General features: G+C 46.4%; 1 protein-coding gene across 7 annotated transcripts in view; it reads right to left on the bottom strand.

Annotated features, from left to right (window-relative positions):
- Positions 1–11572, bottom strand: part of LOC118145665 (uncharacterized) — a 36243-nt gene extending 24671 nt beyond the window's left edge. For 2 of the 7 annotated variants that reach the window (XM_078339962.1, XM_078339969.1), the window contains exons 1-5: positions 11393–11572; positions 6524–6794; positions 5360–5424; positions 3352–3468; positions 1750–1952 (exon numbers count right to left, since the gene is read on the bottom strand). The gene's annotated coding sequence lies outside the window, so the exon portion shown is untranslated. The remainder of the gene's footprint in view (positions 1–1749; positions 1953–3351; positions 3469–5359; positions 5425–6523; positions 6795–11392) is intronic. The other 5 variants (XM_078339964.1, XM_078339965.1, XM_078339963.1 and 2 more) reach the window with 5 other exon arrangements.
- Positions 11573–14682: the final 3110 nt, after the last annotated feature.

Raw genomic sequence — 14682 nt, 5'->3', positions numbered from 1 at the left:
GGGGATCTCACACTTTTCTAAGTTTTATCACCAGGAGCCCAACCAGGTTCTCATAGTAAAGATCAGAAAAATCCCCACAGAACTGACACTGCCGACTTCAGTACTAATTATAAAGCTACAGTAACCAAACAGTGTGGAAATTGGTGAAGAAACAAAAAAATAAACAAATAGGTCACTAGAAAAGATACAGAGCTCAGAAATACACCTACATAAATACTCAACTGATCTTTGAGAACAGGGAAAGGATAGTCTTTTCAACAAATGGTGCTAGAATGACTAGATATCCATATGTGAAAAATCAATAAATCTAGGCACAGATTTTACACCTTTCACAAAATGGATCTTACACCTCAATGTAAGGTGCAAAACTGTAAGACACCTGGATGACCAAATACGGGAAAATCTGGGTGACTTTGGGTTTGGTGGTGACTTCTCAGATACAATGCCAAAAGTACAATCCAGGAAAGAAAAAAATTGGTAAGTTGAATTTCACTAAAATTAAAAACTTCTGCTCTGTGAAAGACATTGTTAAGAAAATGAATAAACAAGTGATAAACTGGGAAAAAAATATTGGCAAAATACAGATCTGATGAAAGACTGGTGTCCAAAAATATACAGGACTCTTAAAAGTCAATCATAAAAAAGCAAACAACCCAATTTAGCAATGGGCAAAAGATCTGGATACTTCACCAGAAAAGATATATGGATAGCAAATAAGCATATGAAAAAGATGCTCAAAACCATGTGTCACTAGGAAATTGCATATTAAAACAATGAGATGCCACTATACTAAAATATACACCTAATAGGAAGGCTCAAATCCAAACAAGGGACAATACCGAAGGGTGTCAAAGATGCAGAGCAACGGGAACTCTCATTCACTACCAGTGGAAATGCAAAATGCTAGTCACTTTGGAAAACAGTTTGGCAGGTTTTTGTTTTTTTTTTTTACAAAGTTAAACACAGCCTTGTCACAAAATCCTGCAAATAGCAGTTTTAGATATTTACCAAAGTAATGTGAAAACATGTTCACTCAAAAACTTGCATCCAAGTATTTACAGCAGTAAAACTCATACTTGTCAAAAACTGAAAGTAATCAAACTGTCCTTCACTAAGTGAATGGCTAAACAAACTGTGGTATATCTGTACAATAGAATAGGATTCAGTGATAGAAAGAAATGAGCTATCAGGACATAAGAAGACGTGGAGGAACTTTAAATACATAATGCTAGGAAGAAACTAGTCTAAGACTCTAGACACTATGATTCCAACACTAGGACATTCCAGGAAAGTCAAAGTGGCAGAGAGAGTGAAATGATCAGTGATTACCAAGCGTGGAGGAGGGATGAACACAAGGTTTTCAGCAGTGATACTCTTCTGTGTGATACTGTACTGGGGATTCATGACATGGTACTTGTCAAGCCCCATAGATCTGTAAAACTCAAAGAATGAACCCTAATGTAAACTCTGGATTTTAGTTAATAACAACATATCAATATTGATTAATCAATTGTAAACATGTATCACACTAACGGAAGATACTAATGATAGAGAAATCGTGTGCTAGGGGACAAGAGAGAATAGGGGAATTCCCTGTACCAATGGCTCAATTCATCTGTAAACCTAGAATTATTCTAAAAAATAATGTCTATTAAATGTTATTAAAGTTAGGATGCAACAGCCCCAAATCAAAATGTTGGTGGCATCCTGTTACTGTGTGGTTAATACTGGGTGCTGAGGTGCACCAACCTGGAGTCAGAACGGTCAGAGACATCAACGCCTGTGCCTTCAACCTCTGGCTCTGCGGGTGTCCCCGGAATCCAGAGAGCAGATCAGTTAGCTTGAGACAGCCTCAATGCTCCAGATAGTGCAGGCTTCTGGTAGGGCAGGGAGAAATCATCTCAGGACAGTGATATGGTCGATCTTTATTTTATTTTGGGCATGGGTGAATCCTGAAGTCAAAAAGTATTTAACTTAGAAGACAGATACTCTCTGCTCATTATTTTAAGAACAAATTTAGAATCGTTGTTAAACTTACATCTTTATTTCCCTAGCTGGCCAGGACCTCATCAGTAAATACTGATGTCACTAGTGTCCTCTGATCACCTTGGCAGTATTAACTATTTTGACCCAACAGGAAACTGAGGTGTTACTTGTACCTAAGATGCAGACACCTGGCAGAAGTCCAGGCTCACTGGCCCAGAACAAGTCAGCCAGCTGTCAATAACAACCAGAAGGGGGAAAAGGCCATCTACTGAGGTCTTCTCAATGCAGCATGAGCCACTTGCTCTAATGAAGCCACCATCACTACACTTCTCATAACTCGCTATTCACTAGACTGAGAGTTCTGTAAAAGCTGAGATCTTATTCTACTCATCTCTGTGTTCATGATTCCCAGCTTAGGGTCTGGCACTAAGGAAGTTCTCAGCAGTGTTCACTCAAGATAGGATAAATCTGACTAGAGACATCCAATCCAATCACCAACATTCCTCTCCAAAATGTCCTACCAGGGAGGCTATAATTTCTCCCAAGATGCAGCAAGCCCCTTTCCCACACCTGTAGGGCCCTGCTCTACACCAATCATGTGCCAGGATCATCTTCTGTGGGACACTGGAGGAAAAACGAGACTACTGTGAAGAATTCCTCTTATGGTTCCTCTTGTCATTAGGAGCAATGTCTTCACCTACACTCCCATCCTCTGGGCTGCCATGACACCCCACTTTCAGAGAACTACAGTATTTTCTTGAAATCATGTCTTTGTGTTCTTTCTCTCATGGGCTTGAGTTCCTTGGGGAAACATTATTATTATTTGAACCCCAAGTGCTTAACACAGTATAGAGAGAAAATTAAACACCCAGTAAATACTCATATCACATAGAGACCTTCCTCAACAGAAAGTGCAGAGGAATGGTACAAGCAGCACTGCCTCATATACTGGCAAGAAACACTTACTCTGGTACCTGACCTAGGGCAGAACTATTCACGTAAGAACAGACATCTCTAACCATTCTCCAAGCACGGTTATTTCCTCTAATGCACAGTGACCTGAAGAACATCCACTGCTACGGCAGCCCAGAGGTCAAGGCTCCGGGGGCTCATGGTCGCATCCTCCCCCTCTTGGAGTTGGTGCTGCTCTACCAAAGTGGGGATCAGAGCTGCACCAACTCTGATCCCCGCTTTGGCTCTCCCTGGCCAGGGTCAGGAGACTCCTGTGGATTAACTTTCTCTCTCGGTCCCCACTGCTCAGCTTGCACTGCTCCTCGAGTGGTTGAATGACCATAGGCCCATTGCCCATTTCCCCTGAGGCTTCTGGCCCAGTTTGTCCTTATTCTCCCCTTCTTCGGTATTCACCTGTTCTAGCATCGACTTGTCTTTGCAGGTTATTCTCTTTTCCAAAACCTGCTGACTTTCTTTCTTCCATCTGAGCCCTTGCTTCTGGGCTTCCAGGGTGTGGACTCAGCTCTGGCTCTGCAGGAGAAACACAGGGACCAGGGTCAGGAGTCAGACCCAGAGAGGTCAGAGGCAGGCTACAGGTCCAGGGAGTGTTAAAAACCATCATAGTCCCTCAAGGACTCAGAGAAAACTGAGCAGGAAGGGACCTCAGAGAGGTACAATAAGCCTCTACTTTACTGATGAGAAAACTCAAGTCCTGAAAGACTAAGACTCTCTCTCACCACTTGGTGGCAGCAGACACATCACGCAAGCCTTGGCCTCACCCTCCCTGTGCAAAGCAGGTAACTCGCCCTCCAGAAACTCACTGCTGCCTTTCAGAAAACTTTAGATCAAATACAGCAAGCCTTTCCTTGCACAATTCTTTATCATGGTTGTATAGTCCTATTATTTATTCTCAGTCCATTGTCATTCTCAGTCCATTGTCATACTAGATTGGGGCAGGGAGCTCATGAGAATTAAATAGTGCTTAACACAACCCTGCTTTCTCAGTCTGGGTGTTCAGCTCCTCCATTCTTCCTCAGGGAGTTTCCTCTGCTGTAACTGCTGGAGAGCCCAGGCCCTCACATGGGTCATTTCTCCATGAAGATCCCAGTTATTTTCTTCCTCTCCTGGAGATAGAGAGGGCAGAGAATGGTTCTGGGACTCTATAGTCTTAGGTTTTCTCCTAAGCCAGCCAGGTCAGCTGAAAGCAATCATGACTAAGAGAGGTCAGGTCAGAGAAGACCATCCCAGAGAAGCACGGGCTCACAAGGACAGCCTCTCGTGGAGACACTCAGGACCAAGACATGGGCAATGCCTGACCAATTCTGCTGGGGATGAAGGACCAAGGATTAAGCGGAGGATGCTGCCATGAGGAGAAAGGAGAGGAACCACAGGAGTGGGTAAAAAAAAATCAAGATAGATAATAATGGTTTCAAGAAATGCAGAGAAAAGATCCCAGAGGCAAAGTCCCAGAAGATGGAGGGTCAGTCCCAGACTGTGGATCCTATTTAAGAACCTCCTGCTGGATTTTGCCCAGCTTTATTTCCAAACTATTTTGGGTCGGTGACTTCTTTCTCCCTTCCATGTTCCTTCGTTGAACTAGAATCACTGTAATTGTTATTCTGTGTCTGTCCCGCCATTCCACATTAGGAGCAGATAAGCAGTCTGTTCAGTTTCGCAGATCGACAGAGGTAAGGAAATTATGTCAAGGATCTGTACTTAATGGACACCCTCAGAAGCCTCTAACCAACCACACCACGTGTGGATGTTTTAGATGAGATTTGGATCTGATGTGGTCTATGTGACATTTTTCATGTTGAACTAATGCTTTAATGACATGAAATTTGGAAACTTTAGAGGAGAGGGTGCATGTATTTTGCAGATGAGGGAATGTGAGTGTCCAACTGTGGCAGACGGAATTTCTGAAATGGTCCCTAAACATGCCACATCCTTGTCTCTGAAACCCGTTAAGGTGATAAGACACCATTTCTGTGATTATGTTGTTATATAACAGTTACATGACTTGAAGGTGGTGAGGTTACCTGCATGAAGTGGATCGAATCACATCACTCCGTAGGTGACAGAGCTTTCTGTGGCTGGTTAGAGAAGATGAAGTCAGAGAAGCACTCCATGAGTTGTGGTTGAAAAAGATGGAAAAGACAGGTAAGGAGGAAAGCAGGTGGCCTCTGAAGTCAGAATATCTCCTGGCTGACAGCCAGCACAGAAAAAGGGCCCTCAGTCCTCCACGAACAAGAACAGAAACTCTTTCAATACATGTAGTGAACTCAGAAAAATAGCCTGAGCTCTAGAGAAAAAGCATTCCCAGGCCATTCCTGGATTTTAGCCTCACATGACCCTGATCAGAAAAATCAGGAAGGAAGAAAAGAAGGAAAGAAGGGAGGGATGGGGTAACAGACAAACTTACATGAAATTGAGAAGATCCAGGGGAACTTATACCACCAATATTTTCCATTAACAGGAACACACCAACTAGTTGAGAGAGAGAGAGAGAGAGAGAGAGAGGCACTACTATAAAACCATATACCGTGTCCATGGCATACAATCCTTCCTGCTTCTCTGGGACACTTTCTGTCTCTGGCCTGCTGTTGCTAGAGACACTGAGTCTTCCCTTTGGACAAGTTCTGGCACCCATAGGAATGAGATGAGACAGTGAACCCCAGAACACCAGGCCACGACCTTCCCTGCTGCTTCTTGCCCACTCCAGAAGCTACCCGGCTACAGGTGGGGGTCTTAGCCCCTGGATCTGACATCGTCCCTTTGCCTTTCTAACTGGGCTTCTCTCCTTGCACTGGCTCCCCCTCCCCCAGGACCTGGCAGGTGACCATATGAGAAGGACACAAACAGGCCACGTCGCTTTCTTTCTCCCCCTCTCGATGCCTGCAGTGGTGCGTTCCATGGGGTAGTGACCTGATATTTGCTCATTATGGTGCCCCTAGCCCAGCGCAGGGACAGGCACCTGATAGCCACCCTGTGAATGATCAGTGAAAGAAGGCATCCATCACAAGGTCCTGAAGAACCAAGAATTCCACAGTGGCCCATCAATTTTAAGTCGTACACCATTCTAAAATGGGAGATTGAAAGGCCTTCAAAAAAGTGGCCACTCTCTGAAACCATTGTACTGGCAGCTGAGCTATGTTTCCCCATCCCGGACACATCTAGAGGGCACAACCCAAATCCAGACACATCTCCCCAGCCAGGACAGTGCAGGGGCCTTAGCCTGGGAAATGCAGGTGGATGGGAGAACCATGAAAGCTGAAGCGGAGAAAGCAGGTGAAAAGGAACAGCAAGGTGGAAACACAGAGACAAATGGGGATGGAGAGTAGGGGGTGAGAGGGGAAGAGAGAGGAGAGGGTCCTAGATCTAGCCACTAAGAAAAAGGCCTGAAGAGAACACTGTCCTCTCCTGAAATCAAATAACTTCCACCTGACCATGCACTGCAGCTCGTGGGTGGCACATGCTGGTCATGCTGTGATGTTTAGGGCCTATGGAATCTTCCCTTCTCATCTGAATCCCAATAGAGAGAGGACTCTATGACCCCATCCAGCTGGCAGTGCCTCATGATTTTTACCTGTTGGATCTGGCAGCTCTTCATGTCAGCCTACACCATGTGAGGCTGCTCTTGGTGCGCTGAATAAGGAAGATTCTACATCAGTGCCTCGGAGAATCCACTGGAAGCCCTGGACAGCGAGAGTCGGTGGTGCTGCAGCATGGAGGCCCAACGCACACAGTACTGAGGCTCCAGACACCCTCAAGAGGACAGTAAAGGACAATGTGCCAGTGAGAGCCTGGGTCAGCAGGAAACTCCGCCTGGGTCTGAACATGATTGGCCTTCATATGGGCTATGACATAAAAGAGAGAAATCAAGGTTAACCTTAAGATTTCGGGTTTGGGCAACGTGAAGGATGAATCTGCCATTTGTTGAGACACGGAAGACTGAGAAAGGAGCAGACCGAAAGGTGGCGGGAACTAGGGTTGGTTGGGTTTCTGTCGTACGCAATCAATGGTCCTGACCAGCCTGGGCAACATAGTAAGACCCTGTCTCTGAAAATAAAAAATTAGCCAAGCATGGTGGTACACACGTGCAATCTCAGCTACATGGGAGACTGAGGCAGGCGGATTCTTTGAGCCTTGAGTTAGAGGTTACAGTGAGCTATGATGGCACCACTGCACTCCAACCTGCAGGAGGAACAAAAAAAGTTCCTGATTAAATACTTGCATACCCAGAGAAGGTTTCACAAAGATCTTTGAGGCAGATCTTAATAAACAGGAATTCCATTCTTTCTGTTAGGAAATTAAGAGTGTGGGTCTGGTTAGTTAATGCTGTTTGAACTATCTTTGGAATCTCATCTACTGGTCTATCTTGTCTATTTATATATGTATATTCTATCTGCCGTCTCACGGAGCTTTGCCAGTTTATGCTGCAGTAGCAAAAGTCCCCAAATCTTAGCAGCTACACATACAAAGGTTGATTTTCATTGACATTTTCTTTTATGGCAGGTTAACTGTGACTCTACTCTAGACAATCTCTTTTATTTGTTAGATGGTGAACGCTGTGATACTTGGAGAACTTATGAATGTGGTTCATTCATTCATTTAACAATTATTTCAACATCTGTTTCATACCAGGCAAGGTCAAGTACTGAGAACACAGTAGTAAATAAGAGACAAGATCTCTAATTTCCAAGAGCTTATATTAAAATGAGATTAAATAAATACAAAATAATCATAATAATGATTATATTCATAAATTAAATAGACAGTAAATATTCTAAGTTAGAAAACTATAAAATTATTAAAACTAAAATGGCCAGGTGTGATGGCTCACACCTGTAGTATCAACACTTAGGGATGACAAGGTGGGAGGATCATTTGAGCCCAGGAGTTTCAAACCAGTCTGGTCCCTGCATACAAAAGATACAAAATTAGCCAGGCATGGTGGTGCATGCCTATAGTCCCATCTACTTAAGAAGCCTGAGGTGGGAGGCTGCTTGAGCCTGAGAGGTCAAAGCTGCAGTGAGCCACGATCATAAAACTACACCACTGTACTCCAGCCTCGGCAACAGAGCGAGACCCTGTCTCAAGAAGAAAAAAAAAAAAAAAAAAGGGAGAAGAAACAATTTAATCGATATACTCCTGAAACTATTATGTAGAATCCCATCATCTACATTACATCAGCCATTTACTTTAAGTGGCTTAACAGTTAGATATGATCCATAAAATTTGCCTGGTAATTAAGTATACCTAAGAACAATTAGGTATAAAAGAGGTACTGCCTTGACAGGAAGATTGTAAACATTTTTAAAGACAAATAAATAAATAAGAGAATAAAACCTGTAGCTCTTTGAGGCACAAATAACATCTAATTGAAGTCACAATGAACATCTAGCAATCATTCTGAACGCCATAGAATTCACTTGACACATTTTGCCTGAACTCCCAACAGATCTCACTTACCAACACCTGTATGTAGCCAACAAATTGACAATCATTTATAAATTACCACCTATGACTCCATCTGCTCTACCCACTTAAAAAATTTCATGTATTTCTTTATTATTTATTATTTTTTGTAGAGATTGGATCCTGCTATGTTGCCCAGATTGGTCCAGAAACAGACCCACACTGATTTCATCAATCAGATGACCATACAGCCACCCAATTCATGAAAAACAATGCAACACAGTACAGAAGGACAAAGATGGTCTTTTCCATACATGGTGCTGGATCAAGTGGTCACATCCATGTAGTAAAAAGTGAATCATGGGTGGGTGGGTTGGCTCGGCTCAAACCTGTAATCCCAGCACTCTGGGCAGCTGAAGACTACTTGAGCCCAAGAGTTTGAAACCAACCTGGAAAAATGGTGAATCCCCATCTCTACAAAGAAAAATACAAACTTAGCCAGGCACGGTAGCACAAGCCTATAGTCTCAAGTACTCAGGAGGCTGATTGGGGAGGATCGCTTGAGCCAGGAGGTGGAGGTTGCAGTGAGCTGAGATTATGCCACCACGCTCCAGCCTGGGTAACAGAGTGAGAGCCTATCTGGGGCGCAGGGGTGGGGGGAGGTAAGCATACACTAAACTAAAATTGCTATGAGATTAAGTGTTCATATTCTTAGGTTAGGCATTAATTAATAGGACACAAAAAGCAGTCCCCAAAAGGAAAAGATTGATCAAGTATAATTTCATTAAAATTAAGAAACTCAGGCTGGGTACACTGGCTCATGCCTGTAATCCCTACACTTTGGGAGGCCGAGGCAGGTGTATCACTTGATCCCAGGGATTCCAGACCAGCCTATGCAACATGTTAAAACCCAACTTCTACTAAAAATACAAAAAAAAGCTAAGCATAATAGTGCTCCCCTGTAGGTCCCAGCTACTTGGGGGCTCAGGCAGGAGGATCACTTGAGCCTTGGGAGGCAAAGGTTGCACTGAGCTGTGACTGTGCCACTGCACTGCAGCCTGAACAACAGAATGCGATCCTGTCTCAAAAAGAAAAAAAAAAACTGGAGAATCTCCATTCATGTAAAAACACCATTAAAAGAGTGAAAAGGCATGCTACAGTTTGAAAAATAGGGAAATGTAATACATATAATACATATATATCCTAGAAAGGACACACATCCAGAATTAAGTATTACAAATCAACAGAAAAACAAGCATATCAATGAAAACAGGATACAAAGATTTAAGAGGCACTTCACAAAAGAGGACATATAAATGGCAATAAAAAATACTCAATCTCAATACCAGGAAAATGCAAAATGAAACCACACCGATATATTACTGCACCTCTACTAGAATGGCAAAACGATTTTTAATTGACAAGCATCAGCAAAGATATGGGGTAACCAGAATATTCCCTGCTAAACGGTACAACCACTTTGTGAAAGTGATCAACAGTAACTGATACTAAAGTTTCCTCATTCATATACCTCTAAAACCAACAATGCCACTCCTACAGATATACACCAATCTCGTAATGTTCTATTTCTTGATTTGTGGTGAAATTTCCTTAGTGTAAATTCATTACCTGTATTTTTTTTTTTTTTTTTTTTCGTTTCTTGAGACAGGCTCTCGCTCTGCCATCCAGGCCTGAGTACACTAGCATGATCATGGTTCACTGTAATCTCAACCTCCCAGGCTGTGGTGATCCTCCCATCTCAGCCTGCTGGGTAGCTAGGACTACAGGCACACAACACCACACACAACTGATTTTTGTCTTTTCAGTAGAGACGGGTTTTGCCACATTGCCCAGGCTGGTCTGGAACTCCTGGGCTCAACTGATCTGCTCACCTTGGCCTCCAGAAGTGCTAGGATTACAGGTGTGATCCACAGTCCCGGGACCACCTGCACGTTTAAAACTGTGAGCTTCTTCTGTAGACTTCAGTAAGTTTTCCAAGGTTTCTTTGACACAAAGTTCTCAGATATCTTAAAACTAGCATTTTAGAAGAGAAAAAACGAGCTTCTGGGTCACAGGTGAAATTTTACCAATAAAATTTTAAAACAAAAGAACGCTTATCAGCTCAGAACAAAGATTAAAAACTACCAGCAGATTATTTTTCTTTAACTTCCTCAAGCACTGGGAGTCAAAGAAAAGATAGCACTGCAAAAAAAGACTTCTTTTTGAAAGCAGCTTTACCAGCAAAAGACAGAAGGAAAGCATTCCAAAAGTCTTGCTTAACTCTTCTGTGAGAGGATGCCAAACGAGATGATCTGAGAAGCTCCCAAGGCAGACAGACACAGGGAAACCACAGCAACTCTTTGGAGCGCAAACAGCAGCACCACAGTCAGAGCTACTGGAATTCCTGCGGTTAATTTGAGGCTTGCCCCGCTAGTCCTGAGGCGATTCAGCGACGGCTACAAATGGTCCCGTAGTGCATCCCGGATCTGGCACACCTGGCTTGCCCACCGCAAGGCTGGAGACAGCGCCAGGTGCGAAATCCCGGAGGCCAATAAAGACCCCAACTTTGCAAATTTGGGGTTTGAGATCTCTCACCCCTCAGGTCCCCAGAGGGAACCCATTTCTGGCCACAAAGGTGAGGCAAAGGGTCAATGTCCTCCACCAGATCTAGGAGGATGTGCCCCCAAAGCTGCTCCACCCCCTGGGATGCTACAGGCAGACCAGCCAGCGAGTTTCTTCCCCAGAGCCCAGGAGAGCAGGGCTGCGGCTGGCAGCGGCAGGCGAGGAATCCAACGCAGGGAACTTAAGCGCTCGGGAGGCCCAGAGCGCCCGCCCCGCTGAAACAACAAAAGTTGTGAAGGCCCCCGTCGCGCACATCGACCCAGCTGTACGCCCGGGCTCACCACTCTCCCAGCTTGGAGCAGCGCCCTCACCTGGGAAAAGCTGGGTGGACGTCCCCCTAAACCTGGACTTCCTACTACACCTTTAACTTTCAGTGCAGATCCCGGCCGCTGCTCCGCCCCGCCGCGGCACTCACCTCGGTTTCGCTGCGTGGACGCCCCGGTAAACCTTAACTCAGCGCGCCGCCGGCCCGCGCCACCCATGCGCGGCCCGCGCCTACATCTCCGCAGACCCCGCGGATGCAGCCGTTGCGCCGCAGACCCTCTAGTAGCACCGACCACGTCGAGGGCGTCCCCTACAGGCCGCAGATGCTGCTGACGCAGATCGCCGCGGACGCCACCAAGGCGCCAACCACGCCTCAGACGCCGCCGTCGCGCCCCCGACGCCACTGACGCCGTCATCGCCTGGGACTCCGCCGAACCGCTGACTGCGCCGCGGATGCCCCCGACGAGCCTACAGTGCCGCAGACACTCCCGAGGCCCCGACCGCGCTGCCGATGCCATCCGCGCCTGGGACGCCGCCGAAGTGCCTCGGACCCCTCTGTCGCCGCAGACCCCGCGGACGCCGCTGACGCCATTAGCGCCTGGGACGCTGCCAGTGAAGCTAGTATGAAGGTAAGAGCAAAACCTATCTCTGACTTCGTGTTCCTCTCCCACTAGTATTCTAAGCCTGTTTCATGTAGGAATAAGAGGTGAACAGCTGCTAGAGCTGTGATGATGAAGGTTAAGATGAGGCGGGTGGATCACAAGGTCAAGAGATCGAGACCATCCCGGTCAACATGGTGAAACCCCGTCTCTACTAAAAATACAAAAAATTAGCTGGGCATGGTGGCGCGTGCCTGTAATCCCAGCTGCTCAGGAGGCTGAGGCAGGAGAATTGCCTGAACCCAGGAGGCGGAGGTTGCGGTGAGCCGAGATTTCGCCATTGCACTCCAGCCTGGGTAGCAAGAGCGAAACTCCGTCTCAAAAAAAAAAAAAAAAGATGAAAGGGAAAGCGAAAAATTGTGTAAGGGTGGCTTTGTCAACTGAGAATTTGCATCAGATTCATTGTATAAGGTCAGTTCTAATATATGGGATGGCTGACAGTAAATTTGTAATTACTGTAGCACCTCAGAATGATATCTGGCCTCATGGAAGCATGTAGCCTGTGAATATTATCACTATGGTTGTGAGTAGGAGGACAGTGCCAGGATTTCAGGTCTCTAGGAATGCGAATGATCTGTAGTATAAGCTTTGGCCGATTTGTAAGAACAGGCAGATGAAAAATATTGAAGTGCTGTTAGCATGAAGATAGTTGACCATTCAACCACAGTTTACATCTTGGCAGATGTGAGTGACTGAAAGGAAGGCAGTTGAAGTGTCTGATGTGTAGTACATGGCTAAAAATAACCCTGTAATGATCTAGAGGGTTAGGCAGGCACCAAGAAGTGACCCAAAATGTCGTCATGTAGCAATGTTAGATGGTGTGGGAAGGTCATGAATGAGTGATTATTAATTTTTATGGGTGTGTTTTGCAAGCGTTGGTCATTCATGTTCTTATAATTGAAATACAATGATGATTTTTCATGTCATTAGTTATGGTTATAGTCCATGTAGGACTACAATGGCATATACTAGGTTTTTATTAAGTATTATTTTGGTTGTAGGGTTTGTAGGTTTCTCTTTGAAACTTTCTCCTATGTACGGAGGTCTGGGACTAATTATTAGTGGTACTGTAGGTTGTGGTATTGTGTTGAATTTTGGTGGGTTTTTTTGTGGGGCCGATAATCTTTTTGATTTATTTGAGTGGCATGATGGTTGTTTTTGGCTATATTACGGCGATGGCTACTGAGGAGTATCCTGAAACATTGGCTTCAAAGAGGATATTGTTTGGAAAACTCTGCCTCTACCGTGAAAGCTCTCTCTCTCTCTTCCCACCCCCCACAAAGAGGCTCTCCTATCTTTACATACCGCCCTGGCCTTCCCGCCGCCGCAGCCACCTCCCGCCGCTTCTGCCTTATCAGCACTCCCCAGCTCCCCTCCCGCCGCTTCTGCCTCATCAGCCCTCCCCAGTTTCCCGCCGCCGGGTTTCTGCCTCATCAGCTCTCCCCGGCTTCCCGCCGCCCGGCTTCCCGCCTAGCGGTTCAAACTGACCAACAGTTGCCCACCACCTCAGCCCCCAACTTTTCCACTCCTCCAGCTCTTCTACCCCTATAAAACAACCCTGCCCCTCTGAGCGGGGTGGCCATTGTTCCTTTTCATCCCGGCTGGCACGCCCGGAGGCTCTTTTCTCTCAATAAAGCCTGAACTTAAGAACTTTCTTCTTGCCTGCGGTCCGGTTTTTTCCGAACGAGCTCAGTCCTCCCGCAGAGGGTAGGTCGGACAAGTGGTGCTGAAAACCCGGGACGGGAGGGGCCGTTGGCCCAGCCACGGCCCCCCTCCCCGACCTACCCAACACTGGCCCTGCCACCATGCTCTGATTAAGGTAAGCCAAGTTTTTTTTTGCTTTGCCTTCCCCCGCTTCCCGTCTCCTCTTCCTATGGCACGGTGCAGTTGCTCCCTCTCCGGCATTCCGCACGGACTCCTTGCCTAGTCTCGGCCGAGCCAAGGTAGTCTTCCGTTCTGGCTCCAGGAGCCTTCCGAGGGACAGCCGCCAGACAGGGGACGCCCCTCTGACCGCTTCCCTTTCCGTACTTAATTGTACTCCGGGGAATTTGCAGCGAACGGGGACGCCTTTTCGTTGCATCTGCCCTTCCACGCCGGAGAGTCTGTAGCTGCACCTGCCATGGGAAATTCGGAGTCCAAAATACCTCTGAGCACCCCCCTTGGGTGCTTGCTGCGAATTTTACCAAATTGGGATATTCCCAAACCCTCAGAAAGAAAAAGCTTGTCTTCCTGTCTCAGGTGGCTTGGCCCCAATACAAACTCAGTAACCAGTCACATTGGCCCCCGACTGGCACTTTTGATTTCAACACCCTCCGAGATCTCGATGATTTTTGTCGCCGCGCGGGCAAGGACAATGAAATTCCTTACGTCCAGGCTTTTTGGGACCTCCGTACCCACCCCGACCTATGTTCTTCCTGCTCCACCCACCAAATCCTCTTGGCTCGAATCCCCCGTAAATCTTCCTCCACTACCTCTCCCCCTCCCTACTCCTCACCAGAGGATCTGCCTGAACATCTGTCCTCTCCTGCCAATCTCAGCAACCAGTCGCCATCAACGGCACGCTCTTCCTCTGCTCCCTCTGCACCTCCTACCTCAGAGGCCATGCCTCACTCTTCCTCCACTCCCTCCGAGCCCCCTCCCTCAGAGGCTGCACTTCCTCTTGCCTCTCCGGTGGTGGCCCACACCCGCTCTCACCGGCCAGCTATCCTGGCCCCACTCCGAGAAGTAGCAGGCGCGGAAGGTTTAGTCAGGGTCCATGTTCCTTTCTCACTTCAAGACCTGT

Source organism: Callithrix jacchus, chromosome 10 (assembly GCF_049354715.1).
Source record: "Callithrix jacchus isolate 240 chromosome 10, calJac240_pri, whole genome shotgun sequence".
Taxonomy (NCBI): domain Eukaryota; kingdom Metazoa; phylum Chordata; class Mammalia; order Primates; family Cebidae; genus Callithrix; species Callithrix jacchus.
Note: the sequence above shows the minus strand (reverse complement) of the source record. Positions and strands in the feature narration are given on the sequence as shown.